At 50.8% G+C, this 25,105-nt stretch overlaps 1 protein-coding gene across 1 annotated transcript in view; it reads left to right on the top strand.

Annotated features, from left to right (window-relative positions):
* LOC144762276 (ATP-binding cassette sub-family C member 10-like) overlaps positions 1-25,105 on the top strand; it is a 1,522,948-nt gene that overhangs the window by 98,616 nt on the left and 1,399,227 nt on the right. The window lies entirely within an intron of this gene.

Genomic DNA, 25,105 nt, shown 5'->3' with positions numbered 1-25,105 from the left:
GGGACTTTTCTGAGGTTGTTAGGGATGGAACCTCTGTTGCTATGGGTTGGGAGCCTCAGAGGGTTTGAGAGAATTGTGGGTATGGGGATGTGCGGGTTGGATATGTGTTTTTCGGGACCTGGGCCATAAGAGCTTAGGAGAGAGCATAGGTCGCAGTCAGACAGTGAGTTGAGGACAAGGTGGGGGCGGTGGGAGTTATTGCGAACGGGGATAGTCGGCCAGCGTGGGGGTCGTTGGAGGCGAGGGTATGTAGGGAGGTTGCGTCGTTTGTAGGGTAGTGGGATGGTGGGAGGTAGACTGGGCTGTGAGAAGAGAAGGTCTTTGATTGCGCGGAGATCTTTTTTGACTTGTAGGAGATCCCCTTTGACTTGTTGGAGGGTGGATAAAGTCAGGTCAGGAGGAGGGTTGGAGATGGCGTTGGTGGCGAGAGCCATTGGTGAATGGTTGAGTAGTGAGCTGGAAAGCGGGCAGGGTATCGAGGGGGGGATATACTAGCTTTGTTGGAAGGTTCTACGGTGATAATGAGTGGGATGGCATTCGGAGTGTGGGCGGGATTGTGGGCGAGGGGTGTGGGTGAAGTAGGGGCAAGTTTGTGGGCGAGGGGTGTGGGTGAAGTAGGGGGAGGGTGGGAGGCATAGGTAGTGTCGTCAGTGGAAGACGGTGCCGGTGAGTTGAAGAGTGAGTGAAGGCTGAAGACAGTGGGGGTGGCAGGAAGGTAGTGGGGGCTGAGAATGGGAGGGGAGAGAGGGGGGGATGCTAAGGTAGGGGAGGCGGTATGTTCTGTGGGACTGGTTGGGAGGGTGGGGGTGTCGTGAGTGAGCGTGGGGAGGGAGCTGGGGAGGGAGATGGATCTGCCGAGGGGGGGAGGGAAGGGGGGGGGGGATATACTCCGGACGGTGGTGTGTTCAGAAGCGTTCATGAGGGGTGTAGCGTGGTGGGAAGGGGGCATGGGGGTATCGAGGATGTGGGTGTATCGAGGATGTATGGGGGAGGGTGTACTTACGTGGGGACTGAGAGTGGGGGGGAACAAAGGGTGGGATTTGTCATTGCGCGTGCTGTTCTGGTGCTGATCTAGGTAGGAGGTGTTGTGGGTGGGGGTTGTTGTGTCAGGGGAGAGAGGGATGGGGGAGGTATGAGTGGGGGTCAAAGGGGTATTGTTAGAGGGTCGGCTAGTGTATGAGGGGGAGAGAATGGTGACTGCGCTTGGGGAGTGTGGGGCGGTAACAGCAGGTGGGCTATTGACTAGGGTGCTGGGGGTAGAGGTGAGGTGCGTGTGGATCCGACGCTGAGCTATGTTAGAAGTGTTGTGGGTGGGGGGCTGCGACGTCAGGGGTGATAGTGCTGGTGGAGTTCTGAGTGGATGTCCGCAGCTTGGAAAGGTGCTCTTTGAACTTGGGGAACAGGTTGTCTAGAAGTTCCAGGTTCTTGTCCGTGGATTGAATTAGGACAATCCCGCTATTGTAGATAGTAATGGTGGTTCTGCCAGGGAAGAGTTGGGAAGGTGTGATAGAGAGAGTTATGCAATGAACTGTTTTCCTGGTGGTGGAGACGGTGAGTAGTGTTAGAAACGCTTTTCTCCATTGGGCTGTGCGTGAGGTGTGGAAGATGATATCAGTGTTTAGGGCTCCATTGCCCGGTGAGAAGTAGGTGTCGGCAAAGGGTGTTTCAGGGTGCGACTTCAAGAAGTTATGTTTAAAGTGTTTAGCGGCTTTTTTGGTGAGAGTGGAAGGGTAGTTGATTCTATACGTGTGCTTACCGATGAGATCCATGTTAGGATGGCTGTAACGTTGGGTGTGGGAGAAGAGACGACAATAAAACTGTCAGCCGTTGGTTACAGGGCACAGGAGTGACAACTAGTGAGTGGCCGAAAGTAGCCAAAAGTATAAGAGGTAGCAGTCGATGCAATCCAGGAACAAACAATGCGTAGGAGCAGCTTACACAATGTACAATATATGAGAGGTAGCAGTCAGCTTACACCAAGTACAATATATGAGAGGTAGCAACCAGTTAGGTGGAGCCAAATTGACACATCATAATGTAAGAGGTAGCAACGGTGTAATCCAAGTGTAGAAAGTGGCTGGGTGCAGCTTACATGACTAGACGAAGTAAATGAGGTAGTAATCATTGCATCATAGTGGTAAAGTGAGTTGGAAGTAGTTTACAATAATGAACCAAATAATTGAGGTAGCGATCCGTGAATGATAGGGATAAAAGTGAGATAGGTGCAGCTTACCACATATACAGTATACAAATAGGACTAAACTAAAATATAATACTGCAGTAAAAGGCAGACACTTAAGCACATCAAGAACACCAGGTTACATAAAGTGTAAAATACCAATAGTAATATAATACTGCAATAAGCGGCAGACACTTAAGCACACAAAGACTTAAATACAGAGCTATGTAAAGTCTGCGGTACCGATAGTAAATGATAGCCAGAAAGACTAGTCAGGCAGTACAGGAGGGGATTAAATGCTCAGCTTATGGCCCCGGCCATTTTGAACAAAAGAGGTTTTTTTTCTTTTCAAAATGAAAACGAATGGGGCATAAATATGTAACTTATCTCGCAAAAAACGAGTGGGGCACAGTAAATACCTTTATCAGCCTTCACTTCGGCATGCGATCTACAGACCCAGTAATACGATCTTCAGCGTTTACATATTGGCAAAAACGAGTGAGACGAGCTGCCCTGAAGCTGTTCAAGTTAGAATGCAGAAGGTATATTTGTGCAGATGCGGGTTACATAGAGGTAGCCGAAGTTAGTGCTAACATAGATCTTTCCAGTTCTTCAACTCATTTCCTGGGCATTTCCTGGGGGGGGGGCTCTTCTCTGTGTGCAGGCTTCGTGACGTTCAGCCGACTCACCGCCCAACTCTCCCGCCAGCTGCCCCTCACCTCCACAGCTCCCGGTGTGCAGTCGAGAGAGGCCAGACACACCTCCGTCGTGAGCCGCGCAGACCGGGGCTCTAGTGCGGAGACCAATCCTCCAGTGCCTCCGTCGCGCTCGTCGTCTTCCACACAGGCTCTCTCAGCAGGAGGATCTGCCCCGTCGTCCCGCTCCGCACCACTGTGCTGGGGCACCTCCTCAACCACCGCAGAACTGCCCGCCTCGCCTACAGCACCTCCACAGTGCCCGTCAGTGGCTGGCGTCCCGGCAGACGGTCCCGACAGTCCTCAAACCGTCAGCAGGGGGAACCGGAGCGAATGAGATGACCGATCCTATGCCCGCCAATGATCGGCGAACACAGCAGACAGCCCCGGCAACCACAGCCGCGCCGGTGCACCAGACAGTAGTGCCTCTCCGACGCCCACAGCCTCCCGGTCCCCAGCCGCCACCAGCCTCCAGCACCTGCAGGATTCACCGTGGCTCTCCCCCGCTGTCTCGTGCTCTGCCGATGCTCCGGTGTTAGTCTCAAGGGTCCCAGCCGCCAGTGACAAGGTAGGTGTCTTTTTCCGATGTTGCTGTCCAATCCAGTTACTTTTAAGAACCAATCCAGTTACTTGATAGGAATCCAGTTACTCGTATTTATTTTTCACGCAAGAAGATGAGTGCCATTCCGGGATAAATCCAAACGAGGGATCCCGAGCACTAGGAGCTCCGGATGAGACTATTATGTTTGAATGTTGCTCAGTAATAACATAAGGATGCTGCTGGTGAGCCTAAAATACACATCATGAATGTATATTTGACAACTTTATGAATAGACACTAAGCGGTCTATTAGAATGGTGCATCGGGCCGGCGGCGGCTTTTGATTCCAACCCAGAAAACCGCCGGTCCCGTTAGCATGGGGTAACGACTGCGGCCGTGCGATTTTCCGCCCGCCACTTTTCTGCATGTAGTAGTCCGCATGCTTCCATGGTGGGCGGAGCTAGACCACTAAAATGGGGCCGGTGCACGGCCAGGCTCCGCCGGCAGTGGCCAGCCTTTCCGTGGCGGTGGAACCACCATAGAAAGGCATGCAGAGAATGTCTCCGGGGGCCTATTGCGGCCCCCAATGTGTTTGGGGGTGTGTGGGTGTACTGGGGGGGTACCCATGGTACCCCCCCTACATATCGCTGTACCAGGTGGCAGGCACTGTGCGGTGCCTGCAACACAGTGCAGGTATATGCAGGACATGCTTTTTTGGACATCGTGGCGGTGCTGCTGGCAGCAACAACCGTCGCAATGTGAAATGCTGCGATCCGACCGCCGCAGTCGGATTTCGACTGCGGAGCATACTAATGGGACCGGCGGTTATGCCGCAGTCCTAGCGGGCAGTGTTTTCCCGCTACCATGGCGGTGGGAGTGATTTTCCGACTGCCATCCTAATGACCCCCTAAATATGCAATTAATGTACCCAATGGTGAAGAATCCAGAAAAAGGTTCTATTAACCCCACATTTGCAGATGAATTACTGATAAAGAAACCATTGTAGAATGCATGCAGCCTTTATTTGTACTTTTTTTGCATATTAAATTGATAATAATGGAGGCTGGAAATACAGAGAGCAAAAATAATAATATCCGCCCATTTAAGTAAATGGTTGGGTGCCCACAAGAAATCAACCCACATTATGGTGTTTTTACCTTGACCCTTCCCTGGGCACCTGGGCCACCCTTTGCTCATGGAATATCCTTGTAGATATTATGCCCTCTATTTGTGTACCCTGGGGACTTGACTGTGGGTCTCAGGTGCTCTCTCCTCTTTCTTGGGCTATAATTGTGATGTCATTATGTCTGCATTAACAGTAGCTAAAGGGCGAGTAGTGGTAGAGCTGTGTATACAAAAGTAGTGCTTATTATGTCAGTCAGGTCTTGTCAACAAGTATAATCACTCTTCTACGGTGATTAGGTAGTGAATTTAGACAGAGCATAAAGTTTCAGTTGTCAAAAGAAATTCAAGGTGCCTCTATACAGCATCCGACCAGAACCAGATCACAGTGATTTAGATTATAGCCCAAGTTAGAGTCTCGTATCTCGTGACCCATGACCCGAGACTTGCCGCATGACCCACGCGGGTTCCCAGATAACGCTGCGGATGTCTTTAGGTTGCCCCTCCATATTTCTGATACCAGGCTCAGTTTACGAGCAAGTGCGGCCGCCGGTATTTGGCGGCCGCAGAGTGAGAGCCACAGGCGGTCCACCGAGGCAGCCCGACCAGATTTGGGTGCGGCCTGCTGTCTCGCCGGCTGGGTCGTTTCTAGGTGTTTTGCCACCCTAGGCGAGTATTGAAAAATGCGGCCCCTCCCTTTTACTACCATCACTCTCTCCCCCTGTCATCCAGGCTAGAAGAATGAATGCATTAGATATAAAAGAGCTTGTATTCAACATTAAGCAATAAAATACATCAAACATTAAATAACTAAATAAGCACTGTTCATGATATTTTATTTTGTGTTTATATTTCTCTCCTCTAACTTCAATGGTGTTTTGGGTTCTTTCTCTTAATCCAGTGGTACCTTCCTTGCCTTTATTTTAGCAAAGTCTTTAAGAAGATCTCTAATGTCAAGCTGGTAAGCCATGTCTTTTTCTACTGAAATTGTGGCTAGTCCCATGAGTCTCTCTTGGCTCATGGTACTGCGCAGTTAGGTTTTTATTAATTTGAGTTTTGAGAAACTCCTCTCCACACTTGCCACTAATATCGGTAAAGTCAAAAGGATACGAAGAGCTATGAACAAATTAGGAAAAACATTTTCTAACTTGTTTTGGCACAGATAGTTCAGCACATATTTGGGTTTCGCATTTTGTTGTATTCGATTACTTATTTCTGAAAGTTCCAAGCAGAGAGCTGCCGCGTCAATGTCCTTTAGATAAAATGGAGTTTCTCCAGGTCTATGCCGGTTAGAGTTGTTTCCAATTTGATACACAAATCCATGAGTTCTTTGGAAGTTTTCATCTTGAGGTCACTTATATTGTATAGAAAATCAAATAATCTTGCAATTTTATTCAACTGTGTGAATCGTTCTTTTACTGAACTAATTGCTGTGTCCATTATTGCAAAATAGTAATTTACTCTGAACTTCTCTTTAGGCTCAGCTATGGGTTCATCTTCTGATTCGTAAGCGAACAATTTCCTTTTCCTGCTTCTATCTGGGTGAAAAATTGGCTCATATTGATTTCTTCAGCTAACTCTCGAGCATCAACCAAAACTCTCTCAAATTCCATGTCACTCCTCATGTTTTTTAAATACTCCTTTTTATGTTTAAGCTCATTTACTGTTTTCTCAAGAGTAAAGTGTTCTATTACAGCAGTTTACTGGTCAAATTGATTTGAAATTATATACTGTGCCATGTTACAACTGCCACAACAAACTTAAATGAAGATATGCTGTTTAGAAGACCTTCAGCTTCAACCTTAGTCATGGTACCAGAAAAGCCTTTGAGAGTTTAATCTTCAGTTACTTCAAACAACGCCTCCTACACATGCAGTAACTGGTACCTGATGGGAGTTAAGACATCAAACATTCTTGACCATGGAGAACCACTCAGAAGTTTTATAGTCAAAGATGGTATACGGCATTTCAATATATCCCATCGACGTGGAGAAGCAGCAAAGAATACATACAATCGTTGTATAACATAAAAAAAGGCTGTTGCTTCAGTGCAACACGAAGCAGCGCCATTTAGTACGAGGTTCAGGGTGTGGGAACTGCTGGGGACATAGAAGGCACACAGGTTAATATTCAGAATTTTCTTCTGCAGACCTATTTCCTTGCCCTTCATATTGCTCCTGTTATCATAACCCTGACCTCTTAGGTCTTCAATTGACAATGATAAGCTTTTGAGCTGATTTCTCAGAACATGACTCATTGATTCACCTGTGGTTTCGTTTAGTGGTACAAATCCCAAAACGTGTTCTTTTATTTTTACGAGGTAGCTTTCTTGGAATTCTTCATCAGAAGACTGAAATTACTCTGTTCCTGAAAATTGCACGATGTCCACAAATCATAAGATCATGGTCATTTGTTCCGTGCGGCTGATATCTGGGGTGCAATCAAGAATGATTGGAAAATACTTTGCCTTTTTAACCAATGGAATAATTTTCTCTTTGATACAGTTTGATAGCACTTGGTTCAGTTTGTTTTGAATAATGTTGCCTAAATAGTGAGCATGTCTTCTACCCTTATTTTTTATTCTCCTGAGATGTTCATTCATATCTGAAAGAAACAGGTTAGTATTAGATTCCTTACCTTACCTACTAGGCGTCAGACTGGAATTGAAACTTTTGCGTAGCAGTACCCTTGCGCGTTGGTAGGCATCGTCTGCGGCTCAGCGTCGGTCATCGGCGTCGTCGGCGCCGGGATGACGTCGCCGGAGTACTTAAAGGACGCCTTCGCGCGCTGACATCAGTTCTTCTTTTTTCCGCGCCAGCAAGCGCCGATCGGGAAAAAGTTGTACCCTAGTCAATTTTTGACTAACTCTTTTTATCCTTTTTGATAATGTTTTCGAAGTCTCTCGACTCCGACGGTGCCGGTAGGGATGACCGGGTTCAAACCCTGCGTCGATTGCAGCCGACTGATGTCGGTTACCGACCCCCATCGCCGGTGTCTTCACTGTCTGGGCCCAGACCACGACGACAAGTCCTGCTCCGACTGCCGGGACCTGACGTCCAAAGCAAGACGGGAGCAGTCCCGCAAGCGACTCGAGCTCCGGCAGTCCGCCCCGTGCCGCTCGAGGTCCCGGTCCGGAAGGAGGTCGAGGGACCGGTCGCAGGGCCGGAGTCACCACAGTTCCGGGAGTCGTCATCAGTCTTCGGGCTCGAAGTCCTCAGGTAAGGGGCACAAGAAGTCGAAGAAACGACATCGCTCTTCTGACTCCCACCGACGCTCGCGCGACGCGGCCGGGGGTTCGGGCGACACCACCCTCGCGGCTCCACCAGAGCCGCAGGCGTCGCAGCCTGCTCCATACCCGGCAGTCCCTGGGCAGCACGCGACGCCGGAAGAGATCGAGGCCTTCCTCATGGCCATGAGGTCGCTCACTCCTCCGTCGGGTTCGGCGCCCCTTCGGGTCAAGCGGCCCGACTGGGTCCCTCAGCGGGCCGGGTGCTTCAGCCCCGGCGCCCTCAGGTGCTCCGGCCCCGACGCCGTTGGCGACTTCGGTCCCGACGCCGCATGGCCCCGCTGGATCCGGGTCGCCGCCGGTCGACCTCACGACCTCGCCGGCCCCCAAGGTGTCGCACCCAGCGCCGTCCCAGGACGATGTCGCCGTCACCGGTCCTACCCTCGATTCGGGTCTGGCGCCGTATTCGACGCCGCTTGGAGACTTTTACTTCTACGACCCAGCCCCGTCCTTTGAGCCTGAGTACCAGGCGACGGGTGATGAGGGGGATTGGGAGGGGTACGAGAACCCTCTGACACGTGAGTGTCAGTCTTTTCAGGACTGGACAGGTGAGCTTGGGGAGGCCAGTGGTCTGGACACTTCGCCTGACACTGGTTTTGTCTCCCCTCTTACCGTGGCAACGGAGGAGGGGGCTGCCTATAGTGTGGTGCTGACGCGGGCTGCCAAGGCCTTGGGCGTTGAGCTCCCCGTCGCGGCCGTGAGGACTAACCTCCTCACCGAGGTCCTTAAACCGCAGACAAGCTCGGCCGAGCCTCTGCTGCCTTTTATTGAGGCCTTGTCGGATGTTCTTCTGGGCAATTGGTCCAAGCCCGCTACAGGTCCGCCTGTAGATAGGAACATGGCCAGGCGCCACCGACCGGCTCCGGGCGACCCTTGCTTCCTGTCCACCCACCCTACCCCTGAAAGCCTGGTCATCCAGGCCTCTAACTCCCAGACCGCATTCCCGTCAGCTCCCCTCGATCGGAAATCCAAGAGGTATGAGCAATACAGGAAGAAGGTATTCTCCTCCCTGAGTTTGGGATTGCGGTCAGTCAACACCGCATGCCTCTTGGGCCATTACACCCACTCTCTGTGGGACACGGTCGCGGACGTGCTGCCACAATGTCCGGAGGAGGTCCGAACTAAACTCACCCAAGCTCTTTCGGAGGGTCGAGATGCAGCACGGTATTCCATCCAGTGTGGGCTGGATACCACGGACTCACTGGGCAGAGCGATGGCAACGACGGTGGCGATTCGTCGCCATGCCTGGTTGAGGTCTGCCAACTTTTCGGCTGATGTCCAAAACACCCTTATGGACATGCCGTTTGATGGCCGTCGCCTCTTTGGCGACATGGCAGACCATGCGCTCGAGCACTTTAAGGACTCCAGGGCTACGGCCAAGTCCTTGGGCCTCTCGGCCCCGCGCCAGCAATTGGCTGCCTTTCGCCCCTTTCGTGGCCAAGGAAGGGGCGCCCCCACACGTCCTGCCAGCCACGGGCCACAGACTAACATCCAGCGCGGTGGCGGACGTGGAAACCGCCGTGGCGGCCGTCGGGACCAACGGCGAGGCCAGTCCACACCTACCCCTGCAGCATCTGCCTCAAAACCCTCCTAGTCCGTGCTTTCAGGCCCATGTGACGCCAGTGGGGGGCAGGGTCCGCCATCACCACTACCACTGGCGCACTGTCACATCGGACAGGTGAGTGCTGTAAATCGTCCGAAGGGGCTAATCTCTCCCCTTCGAGGCGTCCCCTCCAGCCATGCCACCTCAGTACCACCGCGTGTCGGGGGATCACTTGAAACTTCTACAAGAAGAAGTTGCGGCCCTCTTGGCCAAGGGGGCCATCAAGCGCGTTCCTGGGCCAGAAGTAGGGTGTGGTTGTTACTCCCACTACTTTCTGGTACCCAAGAAGGGCAAAGGGGGCCTACGCCCTATCTTGGACCTACGGAACGTCAATGGCTTCCTCTGGCAGGAGAAATTCAAGATGCTGACTTTGGCTCAGGTCTTAGTTACCCTAGACCCAGGAGACTGGATGGTAGCGTTAGACTTGCAGGACGCCTATTTCCACATCACCGATCTGCCGGCCCACCGGCGTTACCTGCGGTTCACGGTAGGCCATGAGCACTTTCAGTTTACCTTGCTCCCCTTCGGCCTTACTAGCGTCCCACGGGTGTTCACGAAAGTGATGGCGGTGGTCGCAGCTCATCTGCGCAGGTTGGGGGTTTCAGTCTTCCCCTACCTCGATGACTGGTTGTTGAAGGCGGGCTCACCCCAGACAGTCGTTAGCCACCTCCAGACAACGGCCGACCTCCTGCACCTGCTGGGGTTCTCCATCAATGTGCTGAAGTCACACCTGTGTCCCTCTCAGAAGCTCCTTTTCTCGGAGCTGTTCTCGACTCGGCGCAGTTCCGGGTTTCTCCTCCCGAACAGCGGGTTCGGGATATTCAGGCTCTGATTCCGATGTTTCAGCCGTTATCCCGAGTCTCGGTCAGGTTGACGCTGCGTCTTCTGGGGCTGATGGCCTCCTGCATCCTTCTGGTGCATCACGCCCGGTGGCGGATGCGGGCTCTGCAGTGGGACCTGAAGTTTCAGTGGGTCCAGCATCAGGGCAACTTGTCCGACCATGTCTTGATCTCGGAGGGCACTGCAAGACAGTTGCAGTGGTGGCTCACGGACCGCGATTGGGTCAGCGGCAGATCCCTCTCCCTACCCCAACATGAGCACGTAGTTGTGACGGATGCGTCACTCCAGGGCTGGGGAGGCCACATGGGAGAGGCGGAGATCAGAGGCCTCTGGTCTCCGGCGGAGTCCCAGCTCCTTATCAACCTTCTGGAGCTGCGGGCGATCCGGCTTGCACTGAAGGCATTCCTCCCCTCTGTCCGGGGGAGTGTAGTGCAGGTGTTCACGGACAACACCACCGCCATGTGGTACTGCAACAAACAGCGCTGGGTGGGGTTGTGGACCCTATGCCAGGAGGCTCTGCACCTCTGGCAGTGGCTGGAACATCAGGGCGTGACCCTGGTGGTTCAACACCTGGCAGGTTCCCTGAACGCCAGGGCAGACAAACTCAGCCGTCGGTGCCTGATGGATCACGAATGGCATCTGAACTCGGACGTGGCTCAAGGCCTCTTTCAGTAGTGGGGAGAGCCTTGGTTAGATCTATTCGCCACAGAAGAGAACGCGCAATGTCATCAGTTCTGCGCGTTGGAATTTCCAAGGTGGCACTCAAGTCAAGTCAAGTCAAAATCACTTTATTCGATTAATTAAAATCACAAAAGTACACAATAAAACGTGATGATAAAAACATTAAAAATACTAAAAATAAGCCCAGCAATTTTACATATTAAAAAATATTTACAGAATTCAAATCTTTTAAATTTACTTTACAAAAGGGGAGAAAATTCATAAACCATTTATATCGTGCTCTCTAAGTTTCTTGGATCTTATAGCTGCAACAAGGTAACTTGCGATGTTAAATATAGTCCAGGTATTATTCAACAGTTGAAGATACATTAGAGCTGGTTTAACCTGATAGAACCCCAACCCTCTTAAGAGTGGGATGATGAATTTTTTCCTCAATGTTGAGTAGTGCTTACAAAAGAACATGAAATGCGTGGTGGTTTGCATTGAACAGTTATCGCAGTCACAAAAGGGAGCCTTGTCTGGGGTGCTCCATGTCTGATAGTTTCCTAATAAAAGATGTACCTGGTTAAACCGAAATCTGATTAAGAGCCAACGATGGTAAGGTTTAGAAACGACTCTTAGGTACTGTTCCAGGGAGGGGGAAGTGACTAGCAAAAAGTGCTCTCTCACAGCTGGTTTTGCTAGTTCCTAGGCCTCTCTTTCCAGTAATTTCATGGACAAAAGTGCCTTTTGACCCAGAGTATATCACCTTTAACAATACCTTCCGGGTGATCAAAGATTTCTTGTCGCCCCAATTTAGCAAATGTAACTTTGATATAGGATAACCATGGAATTTTGATCTCCCTTTCCAGACCGATACAATTTCTTATTATTAGATGATTCAATGTTAGCTCAGGATTGAGCCAAGTTTTGAGCCAACACTTGAGGGGTGCCAAGCTAATCAAGTCACCAACAAAACCCATGCCTAGCTCTTGGTGAACGGCAAATGTTGGGGTAGACTGTGGGACCGTTAAAAAGGGAACAAAACTATTTATTTTCGGCCCTTTGTACCTCTGTCATATTTGTATACCCCCAAATTGCTGAACCATAAAGAGTTAGGGCAAGGCATTTGGCCTTATATAGTTTGAGAATTGCCTCATAAGGTCGGCCCCCCAAACGCTGTATTAATTTTAATAGTGCAGAGCCCGCTCGTACCAGAGCGTTCTATTTTTCCAGCTTCTGGGCCGTCCAAGAGCAACCGTTATCAAACAGGACCCCCAGATATGTAAATGCTCTCACACCTTGAACCTCAACCCCTCTGCAAAAAAAGGACTGTGCTCTGTTCTTACCCGGCCCCACAGCCATGACATGAGACTTGGAGGTGTTAATCACTAGGTCTAGGGATGACATAAACTCCCCAAAACAGTGCAATAGCCGTCGTAAAGGCTAACCGGGTACGAGCTAAAAGAACAGCATCGTCCGCGTATAGAAGCACGGGAATGGAACGGCTTCCTATACGCGGGACATCCAAGGTGGCCGTTTCGAGGGATTTGTATAGGGCATTGACATATAGGGTGAACAGCAAAGGGGCCAAGATGCACCCTTGCCTCACCCCTCTCCCAGATCTAAAGTGCCTAGTGCAGGAGCCTTCTTGTGTCATTCTGACGGTCGCTTGTAAATCTCTGTGGAGATCCGCCATAAAAAAGACCAGGCTGTGGTCAATCCCCATATCAAATAGAGTTGTCCACAGCTTTGATCTATTAACTAGATCAAAAGCTGTGGACAAGTCCATGAATCCCTTATAAATAGAGTCCTTGCTAGTTAGCATATATTTGTTGATTAAAAGATACAGGTTGAGACACTGATCCACAGTGCCTCTACCGGGTCTGAACCCATATTGGGACTCGGCAAGAATGTTGTTATCCGAGACCCAATCGGATATCTTTGCCAGCAGGACCGTACCTAAGATTTTTACAGAGGAATCTATGTGACCGCTCAGCCCTCCACAGGGCTTGGTCGCCCCACTCACTGCTGCCGCTCCTGCCTGCCTTTGCCGCCTCCTGCCTGCAGATTCCTTCGCTCGCTGCCCGCTGCTCCTGGGAATTTCCCGCTGCTCCTGGGAATTTCCCGCTGCCCGCTGCTTCTTGGAATTTCCCGCCGCTGCCTCCCTGCGGCCCCGCCCCCTGTGATTCCATTCGCCGCCCGCTCCCGCCACCCAGCTGCTCCTCCCTCCCGGCTCCTTACTTATGACGCCCCCAGAGCGACCGCGCGCAGCGGGAGCGCCGATTGAGCGCCAAAGGTGCGCCAAAGGTAAGCCCGTCTGCGCTCGTCCGCGCCTGGCCCGCGCCCAGCGCCAGGACCCCTGGCCCTCCCCGCCGAGGCAAGACGACCCGACTGACCTACGATGCCGCCACTCTCAACGCACTCAATGCCGGCCGGACCCACGCCTGCTGCCGAGCCACCCCGAGACGCACCCACGGACCCTTCACCTGCTGCACCTGCAAGTTCACCTGCCTCCGAACCTGCCCCACACCCGCCAAGACAAACACCAGCAGCAACCACCTCAAGTGCATCCTGATCAACACCCGCTCCGTCCACAGACACGCCGTGGAACTCTGGAACCTCCTCGACGCTACATCACCGGACGTCGCCTTCCTCACGGAAACCTGGATGAACGCCTCCTCTGCACCCGACATCGCCATCGCCATCCCGGACGGGTACAAGATCATCAGGAGGGACCGCATCAACCAGACCGGAGGTGGCATCGCCATCGTCCACAGGAACACCATCCGCATCACGACCGACGCCAACGACTCCTTCGCCGCAGCCGAACATCTCCACTTCCAGATTCACACCGACCCTAAGATGACCCTCAGAGGCACCCTCGTCTACAGACCCCCGGGACCACGCACACAATTCAGCGAAGACATCACAGACTTCATCAGCCCGCACGCCCTCCCCTCCACTGACTACATCCTCCTCGGGGACCTCAACTTCCACCTGGAGAACAACAAGGACCGCAACACCACCGCCCTGCTGGAAAACCTCGCCAACCTCGGACTCAAGCAACTGGTCAACACCCCCACCCACTACGCCGGCCACACGCTTGATCCCGTCTTCTCTTCCAGCAAGTACATCACCTTCAGCCACGCCACCGGACTCCACTGGACCGACCACAGCTGCGTCCACTTCAGCTTCAAAAGATCCACGACCCACCACCACCCGCAACAGGTACCTCACAGGAATTGGAGCAAGATCACCGCAGACCAGCTCACCACCTCCCTCAGCAAGAGCCCACCCGCCAACACAACGGACCCCAACGAAGCAGCCCGCAACTTCACACAGTGGCTGACCGCCTGCGCCGACGACCTCGCGCCACTAAAGAACCCTCCCAGCAGACCCAGAAGCAAGAAGGCATCCTGGTTCACCGACGACCTCAAGGACTCCAAGAAGACCTGCCGCACCCTCGAGAAAGCCTGGCTCCTCGACCGGACCACCGACAACATGACCGCCCTCAAACACGCTACCCGCAAGCACCACCAGCTCATCCGCACCACCAAGAAGAAATCCCTGAAGGAACGACTGGACAACAACGCCCACGACAGCAAAGAGCTCTTCACTATCGTCAAGGAGTTCTCCAACCCCAGCACCGGCACCAACGACATCACTCCGTCACAAGACCTCTGCGACTCCCTCGCCTCGTTCTTCCACCGCAAGATCACCGACAACAGCTTCGGCGCCCCACCCACGCACCCAACCGTCGAACCAATGCCCCCCACCGCCACCCTTCGCACCTGGACCACGGTGACCACCGAAGACACAGCCCGCACGATGAACACCATCCACTCCGGATCACCGACCGACCCCTGCCCACACCACGTCTTCAACAAGGCCGACTCCACCATCGCACCCCAACTCCGGAACATCATCAACGCCTCCTTCAACACCGCCACCTTCCCGGAGAGCTGGAAGCACGCCGAGATCAGCGCCCTCCTGAAGAAACCTACAGCGGACCCCACCGATCTCAAAAACTTCCGCCCCATCTCGCTCCTCCCTTTTCCTGCTAAAGTCATCGAGAAGATCGTCAACAGACAGCTGACCGCCTTCCTCGAGACGAACGGATCCCTCGACCCCTCGCAGTCCGGCTTCAGAGCCAACCACAGCACCGAGACCGCCCTCATCGCAGCCACCGACGACATCCGGACCCTGCTCGACAAGGGGGAAACAGTGGCCCTCATCCTCCTGGACCTCTCCGCTGCGTTCGACACGGTCTGCCACCGCACCCTAGTCCAGCGCCTCAGCAACATCGGTATCCAAGAGAAGGCACTGGAGTGGATCATCTCGTTCCTCGCCGGAAGAAGACAAAGAGTCTGCCTCCCCCCGTTTCGCTCCGAGGCCACCGAAGTCATCTGCGGCGTCCCGCAAGGATCTTCACTCAGCCCCACCCTCTTCAACATCTACATGAAACCTCTCGCAGCCATCGCACGCCAGCACAACCTCAACATCATCTCTTACGCCGACGACACCCAGATGATCCTCTCCCTCACCAGAGACCCCGACACCGCCAGAACCTGCCTACACGAAGGGATGAAAGACGTCGCCGAGTGGATGAAGGACAGCCGCCTGAAACTGAACTCGGACAAGACGGAAGTCCTCATCCTGGGATCTTCGCCCTCTGCCTGGGACGACTCCTGGTGGCCCCCAGCCCGGGGCACCGCACCCAAGCCAACCGACCACGCACGCAACCTGGGCTTCATCCTGGACCCCTCCCTCTCGATGACCAGACAAGTCAACGCCGTCTCCTCATCGTGCTTCAACACCCTGCGTATGCTTCGCAAGATCTTACGCTGGATCCCGACCGAGACCAGGAAGACTGTCACCCAGGCACTCGTCACCAGCCGACTGGACTACGGAAACGCCCTCTACGCCTGAACCACAGCCAAGCTACAGAAAAGACTCCAGCGCATCCAGAACGCCTCCGCCCGACTCATCCTGGATGTCCCCCGACGCAGCCACATCTCCATCCACCTGAGGAACCTGCACTGGCTCCCCGTCGACAAGAGGATCACGTTCCGGCTCCTCACCCACGCACACAAGTCTCTCCACGACCTGGGCCCCAAGTACCTCAACGACCGCCTGACCTTCTACACGCCCACCCGCCAGCTACGGTCCACCAGCCTCGCCCTCGCAGCCGTACCACGCATCCGAAGAGCCACCGCCGGAGGAAGATCCTTCTCTTACCTGGCTGCCAAGACTTGGAACTCCCTCCCCATCCACCTTCGGCTGACCCAGGACCATCTCGCCTTCAGGAAACAACTCAAGACCTGGCTGTTCGAGCAGTAGCATACCCCTCCCCCCAAGCACCTTGAGACCCTCCCGGGTGAGTAGTGCGCTCTACAAATGGCATGATTGATTGATTGAGAGATATTGGCCTATAACACATTGGGTCTCCCCTCTGGCCTTTTTTTAAAATAGGGATAATAATTGATTGAGCCCATGAGGGAGGAAAGCCAGAGGAGGTTGAAGAATTAAATACATTCTGTAAGATTGGGGCCCAGAGTGTAACGTCTGCCTTATACAGATCAGTAGGGACGCCGTCAGGACCAGGAGCCTTGTTGCTAGCTGAATCAATTATAGCTTTTGCCACCTCTGCTTCTGTAAACTCTAAGGAGGCAAGAACTGGACAAGTAATAGGGGGCACAAATGGGGCATGTACTTCGTTGCTCGCGTAGATAGCTTCGAAGTGTTTTACCCATTCATCTTCAGGGATGTTTATTTCGAGCTTGTCATTGTCCTCACCCGTCAGCAGTGGGGTATTAACAATGGCCCAAAATTTAGCTCTATCCTTTAGAACCGTGTCTGTCATAAGGCTATCCCATGTTTCATTTTTGATTTCTGATTTACGCCTATGTATGCTAGATTTGTATTCCGTTCTAAGTTTAACTATTAGGGCTTTATCTCTCGGTATTGTCTTAAGAGCTTTCATTAAATTTCTATGAGCTTTCGAACAATTTGAGTCAACCCATTTCTTTGCTTTTCTCCTGCTAGGCCTTGAGGGGACAGTTAGGTCTTTAGCAATTTGCTTACAGATCTCACCAAAGGCTCTGATGGTCTCCCCTGGAGGAGTAGCCCCATCAGAGCATTTAGCGAAATCGTCACACCTCTTAGTACACAGGCTGTCTAAAAAGTGGGCTGGTACTATTTTTGCCCACTTCAGCCTTCTTCCCTGGTCACTAGTGATCACACTAATTTGGGCCCTAGGATTGTTGGGGCCATCCACACGTGAAAAACCCGCTTTCAGGACCAAATGGACCGGGTTGTGATCACTAAAAGGAGTGTTACGTGCATTATATGATATTGCATGGTCCAGTAGAGCTGGAGTCAGAAATATGAAATCAATAATTGACTCCACTCCTCTTCAAGAAACCCAGGCTCAAAGAGATCTGCAACTGCTAAAGTGTCTTCCAGTAATTGGCCCCTCTGGGTGTGTTCGAAATGTTGGGGAGATGCAAACATTTGGCAGTACTCATCAGTGATTTGACAATTAAAATAACATAAATGTATATTAAAATCTCCCATCAAAATAATATCAAATAAAATAGTTTGATGAGACTTATAATTCTCAATAAATTGATCTAAAAAACACAAATGTTCGGTAGGGTGTTCACCATCAGCTGAATTATACAAATTAATTATCAGAATTTTCCCATTTGTGTTCGTGGAAAACTCGACTATATGGCAGTTTGGAGAGGCTGAATCTAAGGATCTTGCCACTCCCTTTAGATTTACTGATAGGAGGAGCATCAGACCTCCCCTAGCTCTCCCCGAAGCAGAAGGTCGTGCTGGTACAAAGTAGGATTTGTAACCATCCACCCAAAAGGTATTGAGGGGATCCCAAGTTTACTGTAAGGCTATCACATCATTAGCTTTGATTAACTTTATCCAGTTTGGGTCATCACATTTTGATCTTATCCCTGCTATGTTCCAGCTTACTATCTTAAAGTAGGAATCAGTCTTGTTAGCAGTAACTGGAACATGATCTTGTAACGGGAGTGATGCATTAGATTTCCCTAGTCAGTCATTGTCTTGTAGGCCTGATAATGGGGAAAATCTATTAGTTAAAGCTATTGAGCCCTCTCTCCTTGGGATCGGCATACCGTTTGACTGTATTACAGGTGGGGTCCCTGAATTGCATTCTAATAGTGCGGAGGTCCTTAACAGGGGGCGGGTAGGTTCCCGATTAATTTGCCGCTTAGTATACCGCAGGCAATATTTATATGGAATTCCTTGCCACCCTGCCGGAGGGTAAAAGAAGCCCAGGGGGACTGCCCTGATGATATCATCCATTGTCCTCAAATCGGACCCATTCCATAGCATTCTGGCGACTGCGCTGGGATCATTAAAATTATCAATAATGCAGTCCCCTTCAACCTGCTTTACCATACGCCCAAGCCATCTTACGCGCCTTGCCATTATGACATTTGGGGATATGTTGTTATTACCCGTGCAATTAAGGTCACACCATTTTCTGACTTTGTATAGGAGGTCCGCCGTTGATTCTGGCTCCCCATCTTTCAACGGTGGAATCCCTACCAGAACAATCGCCAGTGGTGCAGCTTCTGGTGGCAGGTTAATAATCGGTTGTTGGATAATTTTGCTTCTATGCTCCGCCTTGTTTACAGTAACCCAGGGATCATGTGAAGGTAAAAAATCATCTGAGACCGAGCTACTAACAAGCCCGGGGTCTGATGAACTGCCCTCGTGACCACTTCCACCTTTCCTGTGATCAACAGCCAAAATTGGACGGGAAGTATCAGAGCGTGGCATTTCTAATAGTGCCCTAGAATTATATACAACCTGTTCTGTTTGACTTGTGACAGGATTTGATTTAGGGGGAACTACCTCTCTATCTATGCACTTATGCTTACTTAAAAACACATCAATACATTCACATTTCTTCAGTAAGTCGGAAACACAAATGTTCAGAGTGTCAATTATGTCCTTCGCAATTTTAGATAATGCTAGATCCAATCTGGAAGAAAATAAATCTTCAACCAGCTCCCGCAGATATTGCTCAGGTAAGTCAGTTGAAATAGACCCAGCTTTTGGAGCATTTAGTTTGATGGTTTTGTCTTGTTTAGGAAGACTCTTGCGGGCTTTCTGTGGAGCGATACTAGATTTATCAGGTTGAATATTAGAATTCACGGACGGACTGGGTGGTTGATCATCACTTAGTGAGCCGGTTGCCTCTGAGCCTTCCACCACATCTAGCAAAGTTACAGGGGGGGGGATTTATGATGACTCTAGGCTCCAGAGGTATATGAGTAGTCTTATCGGTATTAACGGAGACTTGGCCCACAACCTGTTTGTTAGTTTGAGTCAACCCAAGTTCTCTTTCCGCGGATTCAATTTCAGAGGAAAGCGCCCCAACAGCTGATGTCAAATACTATATAATGGAGGCAGATTTTCTGGGTACTTTTGTGACCCCTCCCCCCTGATCCTGGGAAGAGTTATTTTTCCGCTTACCCATGGTGCAGTCACGAGATGGCAGTGATGTAGCCTGTCCCGGCCTCTTCTGGCCTCTGATGGCCACAGATGGCCCGCCCTCTGCCCAGGCTCAGCCCGGCGTCGCCCGCGCGCGTCCCGCGACGTGGGGGCTCAGCAGTGTTTATATCACGCCTCCTGGCGCGAAATTGGCGGCTGGTGACGATGCCGCTGAGGAGTCTGGGGAATGTAGTTTGTCCCCTCCGCTCGGCGACCGCTCTGGTGCTGGTGGCGGCAGCGGGAGGGAGACCTGGTCAAGCCCAGCACGGGAGCACAGGAACACAGGCAGGTGAGGGCAACAGCAACCCCCAAGTAGCGCAGGAGAGCCTCCGCTCCACCGGGGCTCAGCAGTGTTTATATCACGCCTCCTGGCACGAGATTGGTGGCTGGTGACGATGCCGCTGAGGAGTCTGGGGAATGCAGTTTGTCCCCCCGCTCGGCGGCCGCTCTGGTGCTGGTGGCGGCAGCGGGAGGGAGACCCGGTCAAGCCCAGCATGGGAGCACAGGAACACAGGCAGGTGAGGGCAACAGCAACCCCCAAGTAGCGCAGGAGAGCCCCCGCTCCACCGGGGCTCAGCAGTGTTTATATCACGCCTCCTGGCGCGAGATTGGCGGCTGGTGACGATGCTGCTGAGGAGTCTGGGAAATGTAGTTTGTCCCCTCGGCTCGGCGGCCGCTCTGGTGCTGGTGGCGGCAGCGGGAGGTAGACCCGGTCAAGCCCAGCACGGGAGCACAGGAACACAGGCAGGTGAGGGAAACAGCAACCCCCAAGTAGCGCAGGAGAGCCCCCGCTCCACCGGGGCTCAGCAGTGTTTATATCACGCCTTCTGGCGTGAGATTGGCGGCTGGTGACGATGCCGCTGAGGAGTCTGGGGAATGTAGTTTGTCCCCTCCACTCGGCGGCCGCTCTGGTGCTGGTGGCGGCAGCGGGAGGGAGACCCGGTCAAGCCCAGCCCGGGAGCACAGGAACACAGGCAGGTGAGGGCAACAGCAACCCCCAAGTAGCGCAGGAGAGCCCCCCAGGTGGCACTCGCTCGGAGACACTTTTCATTGCGAGTGGAGCTGCGGTCTGTTGTACGCCTTTCCGCCTATACCACTTCTGCCCAGAGTGCTGAAGAAGATCAGGCGCGACCGGGCCCAAGTTATCCTTGTGGCTCCGGACTGGGCACGAAGATATTGGTATCCAGAGCTACTTAGCATGTCTGTCGATCCCCCGATTCATCTGCCTCTTCAGGAGGACCTTCTGTCGCAGCAGCAGGGGACGGTCCTCCACCCGAACCTGTCCAGTCTCCACCTCCATGCTTGGAGATTGAGCGGCGACAGTTGAGGCCATTTGACTTGCCTCCTGAAGTTTGTAATGTGATTCTGGAAGCCAGGCGTCCCTCCACAAAGTCGGTATAGGCCTGCAGGTGGAACAGATTTGTGGCATGGTGCACAGCAAAGGCTGTGGATCCACTCTCTGCCCCCCTTTCTGAGGTTCTCCTCTTCCTTCTTTCTCTTGCCCAGCAGGGCTCTGCTCTGGGCACTATCGAGGATTACCTTTCTGACCTTTCCGCCTTCTTGAGGCTACCTGATCAGCCTTCTTTGTTCAAGTCCCCGATTGTTAACAGATTCTTGAAGGGCATCACTCATATGTTCCCCCCCTGTTCCTTTCGTGATGCCCCAGTGGGACTTGAGCCTGGTTCTAACTTACCTGATGTGTGCTCCTTTTGAGCCGCTTCATAACTGTCCTCTCCGTCTTCTTACGCTTAAGACTGCTTTCCTGGTTGCCATCACCTCTGCCAGGAGAGTGAGTGAGCTCCAGGCCCTTTCCTCTAAACCTCCTTTCCTTTCTGTCCATCCGGACATGGTTGTGTTACAGACAAGACCCTCTTTCCTGCCCAAGGTAGTCACGGCCTTCCACATCGGGCAGTCCATCACCTTGCCCACCTTCTTTCCGCCACCGCATCCCTCTAAAGAGGAAGACCGGCTCCACCGTCTGGACCCAAAACGTGCGCTCTCCTACTATCTGGATCGCACACCCCAGTTCTGGGTGGATGACCAACTCTTTGTTGGTTACGTGGGCGCTAAGAAGGAACGGGCGGTGCACAAACGGACCATCTCTCGGTGGGTCGTGTTGTTCATCAAGCCATGCTACTCTTTGACTAAGAAGGTGCTTCCTGTTGGGCAGAGGGCCCATTCCACTCGGGCCACGGCGGCTACTACTGCCCTGGGCCGGGGAGTCCCCTTGCAGGACATCTGTCAGGCAGCTACGTGGGCCTCGCTGCACACGTTCGCAAGACACTACTGCCTGGACAGCCAAGTCCGGAGGGATGGTTTCTTTGGCCGTTCCGTCCTCCAGGACTTTCTGGTGTGATTTTTGGTTTGCAGACCCACCACCGGGGTTGGTATTGCTGGGTATCTATTCTAAGGTAAGGAATCTAATACTAACCTGTTTCTTTCAGATGCACAAGTTACTTACCTTCGGTAACGATATATCTGTAAGAAACGGTAGTTAGTATTAGATTCCTTACCGCCCCACCCATCCTCCCCATTCTGCGAACCGATATCTAGGGTTAAGGTCATCCCCTTTCAGGGCCCTAGTTTCATGGCACCAGTGTTGGTTTTTATCATGGCTCTGCGTTTCTGGCACGGAAAAGCTGTGTATAAGAACTGACGTCAGTGCGCGAGGGCGGTGTCTAAGTACTCCGGCGACGTCATCCCGGCGCCAACCGACGCGCAAGGGTACTGCTACGCAAAAGTTTCCTGATCCAGTCTGACGCCTGGGGATATTCTAAGGTAAGGAATCTAATACTAACTACTGTTTCTTACAGATATATCGTTACCAAAGGTAAGTAACTTGTGGAATAAGATCAAACATGGCTAGCAATTCCACAATTTTAAGAAAATTGCCATTGTCATGAGCATGAAGTTTATCACTGCTGCCACAGAAGGCCAAATGTTGTGCTCCTAGAACTCTTACAAGAGATATTACATGCTCTAAGTTCTGATGCCAGTACTTTTCTTCTTCTTTAAGCTTTTTTGTATTAACACTATCTATAGTTGCGTCTTGTTTTAGACTGGTATAGAGGCCCTTCTAGTTATGGAAGTTGGTAATATGTTCAACACTCTTTTCGTGTGAAGCTAGAATTGCTGATATGTTATGCCAATTGTTGCATCCATTCTGAGTGAAACTTGTGCTTGAACTTGAACTCCGCCAAATACGTTGCAGCAAAAACAGAAAACTTTATCGGTTGATACAGAATACTGGAGGTATTCACTGTAAACTTCTTCTCCATTTGGAAGTTTTCTTTTATAATGTACAGCTGAAAACCTCCTTTTTTTCTCATCTAAAGGACATTTTTTGCTCACTTGTTTTGTCCCATTTTCAACTCAAAGAGTTCTTAATTTGCCTCCACTTATTGGTAAGTCTTTCCAGGAAGCAGGATCTGAATAATCTATTTTTACACTTTCTTCAGTTATTTTCGGGCTTTTACTTTGATCACCATCTTCATTTTCAAGGTTATGCTTTGTAGTATCTACTACTGTAGTGTAGTTCCTATATTCCCAATAGGCTCTGCGCATTGGAATAACATAAACGATAGTTTAGACGTAGGACTGAGGTCATCTAGGTCTCTACTGAATATGTTAGACTTAATTAGGCTTGCCAGCTAGCTCAGAGGTCACTAGAAACTTTCTCGAATGTTCAGGAAGGAGTTAACTTTCCTGATTAGACAAGAAGGGATTAGTGTCTGACAACCGCATAAACATGACAACTTTTCTCCCTCAGAATCGTGTGAAAACAATAGACAGCTATTTCACTCAGTCAAACGTGCATGCTTAATTTCACCAGAGTGCACAGAAATAGAGAGACGAGCTTTTTCAATAAAAGTTGTTATTTATTGAGCAGTCTTCTTTCTCATGCAAGAGAAATGAGTTGCCACAATTGCAATACTTATCATGAAGTAAACTGCGTACAGTAAAAGTAGTATTATAAAATAATACTGTAAAAGCATTGATATGGTTTCTGAGCCATATGATACTTTAAAACGGATAAAATATATACATACATAAAAACATTGACTAACGTACTCAACTGGTGCTTCTAAGATACGCCTACCCCGGTGTACCTGACCTAAGCCTAATACGTGGGAAGGAGTAAGTAAGTTGCAGTTTAAGTTACGTTGGTTTTTGCCAAGAATCTGAATCAAGAATTCTCTTCAGGTTTTAATCAGCTCCGTACCTTGGTTCTAGAATGAAGGAGGTCTTGTATCTCTCTCTCAGGACTCGATCTCCCAGCAACCCGCAAGGGTGACTGGAAACACCAGAGCTGGAATTTCTCGGCAGGAGAAAAGACAGCGTCTCTCTCAGTGCGTCAAATGGGAGGGTCGGCTTCCTTCAGCACTCGCATCAGCTGGGCGTCGGGCAAGTAGATAGCCGCTCTGCTCCAAACCACTGTGTGTTTGCTTAAGGCAACGTTGGTATATTTATACCTGAAAGGTGCCGAGTTTGACGTAAGGTTGGACATAAGACGTCACTAAGAACTAACAGTTCTTTCTGGACTCCAGGAGTTCATGTGCAAATCAAAACAAAAGCAGGGGGAATTCCCGGGCTGCTGGAAGCTTGGTTTGTTTAAAGAACGCGTTGTACTTTCTAGGAGTCTATGGGAGTAGCCTTGCCGTATTTGGACTGCATGGGCTATGACTAAATATGGACATGATTCTCATGCCTTTATAAGGATATGTTTTGTTATAACCACATAAGGGCATGAATCGGGAATATTTAATTAGGGTCCTAGATACATTCACAACACCCACTCCACGTATTAATGTCCATCATTACTAAATACTAAGCAATACTAAACAGAACGATGCATGTGTGTTTTTCATCCCACCCCAACATACATAAATTGCATTTGAAATGGTATATGGTATATACACGAAAATGAGCATTTATACTGTACGTTTTTCAAGCAGTGGTATCATTCAGATAATGCATATAAAAATATCGGCTGAATGAATTGCGAAAATTACATTTATGGAATGGCTCTGAATACAGAAAAGAAGTTCTAGACCATTTCATCACATATTTATACAATACTGTACATGTGCTAGAGGCTGAGGTAAAATATTGTCTCTAGAGTCTCCTAAAAATAGAAGGTCTGTTCTCTAAGAATAGTTCTACTTTAAGCAGAGTACCATGTGCCAGAAAAAAGGTAAATATTTTGGAAATGGAAAAATAATTTCGCTTTCAGGGGAAAAAATAGTTCCAATTGTTTTCAGTAGTGTTGTTTATCAAAAACTGAAGGCCGAATTCAGAGTTCAGGGAACGCTGTGTGCTTGTTGTTTTTAAAAGTTATTGTCGTTGTTAGGAGAGAACATTAAATCAGACAGGCTTGCGAAAAATTGGTCTACAACAGTAGGTGAAAGTTCGAAAAAGCTGAAATTGTGCATATGTGAGAATCATTGCTATCATCGATGTCTGGATCAGCAATGCTCACAGAAGGTTGTACCTGTGTAGTGCTGCTTTCATCTCGTACTCCACCACCACCTAATCGTAATGGTGAAGTCTCAATGAATGCCGTCATCAGAATAGGTAGCCGCTGGGGACAACACGTTGCATGAGCCGTTACCGAACCAAGCAAAGTATCGATTGGT

The sequence above is a fragment of the Lissotriton helveticus genome, chromosome 6 (genome assembly GCF_964261635.1).
Source record: "Lissotriton helveticus chromosome 6, aLisHel1.1, whole genome shotgun sequence".
In the NCBI taxonomy this organism is placed as follows: domain Eukaryota; kingdom Metazoa; phylum Chordata; class Amphibia; order Caudata; family Salamandridae; genus Lissotriton; species Lissotriton helveticus.
This window is presented reverse-complemented; position numbering and strand designations above follow the sequence as displayed.